This window comes from Penaeus monodon, chromosome 28 (assembly GCF_015228065.2).
Source record: "Penaeus monodon isolate SGIC_2016 chromosome 28, NSTDA_Pmon_1, whole genome shotgun sequence".
In the NCBI taxonomy this organism is placed as follows: domain Eukaryota; kingdom Metazoa; phylum Arthropoda; class Malacostraca; order Decapoda; family Penaeidae; genus Penaeus; species Penaeus monodon.
This window is the reverse complement of record NC_051413.1, coordinates 35,179,249-35,179,973: the sequence shown is the minus strand read 5'-3', so window position 1 is coordinate 35,179,973 and position 725 is coordinate 35,179,249. Positions and strand designations below refer to the sequence as shown.

Sequence of the window (725 nt, the reverse complement as noted above, 5' to 3'; positions counted from 1 at the left end):
ATTTAAAACAGATATTGTTTTAAATTATCAAATTAGATTTAAAACAATATCTAATTAGCAGCATTACCTTAGGGATGTGGCAATGAGGCAAGTCACAAGCAAAATCACAAAGAATAGTCACAGACCTTTCATGAATATCGCCCCTGAATTGCTGTGGCCACAGCATGTTGCAAGCTTATATATGCCAGAGAATTGCCACATGTTAATTTAAATTAATTCTATGGGCACGTGATTGTGTCATATTTTTACTGTAAAAAATAATAAAACTATTACATATGGTGCATTAGCCCATTTTTAAAGATCCTTTTTAGAAAAAAAAGTACTAAAAATTATGTTGATGGTTCCCGTAAGATGGCATATGCTCACATGCTTCTGTGAAATTGTTAGAAGCACACTACATGGTTTATGATCCTAGAAAGAGACTGCATTTTTGAGGTGCCCTTTATTATTACTATATTGTGATATAATATGTTGTGTCTCCTTGCATCAAGATTGCCCAGCAGTTTCTAATGTAGATAAACTGTGCTGTGTTTTTTCTAAGACCCTGTTGTTATGATGGGAAATTTCAAATAGCTGTTTTGATCATTCTCCCATGGTTATTGCACATATTCATGGTATTTAACATTTATGACAAAACTGTTTTATATAATTATACATTATAATGTTCTCTCAACTCTCTCTTTAACAAAGTAAGAACAGTAATGTTATTGCATAAAAACTATATT

At 31.4% G+C, this 725-nt stretch overlaps 1 protein-coding gene across 1 annotated transcript in view; it reads right to left on the bottom strand.

Annotated features, from left to right (window-relative positions):
• LOC119591556 (probable RNA-binding protein 19) overlaps positions 1 to 725 on the bottom strand; it is a gene marked incomplete in the record, with an annotated part of 63,063 nt that overhangs the window by 14,299 nt on the left and 48,039 nt on the right.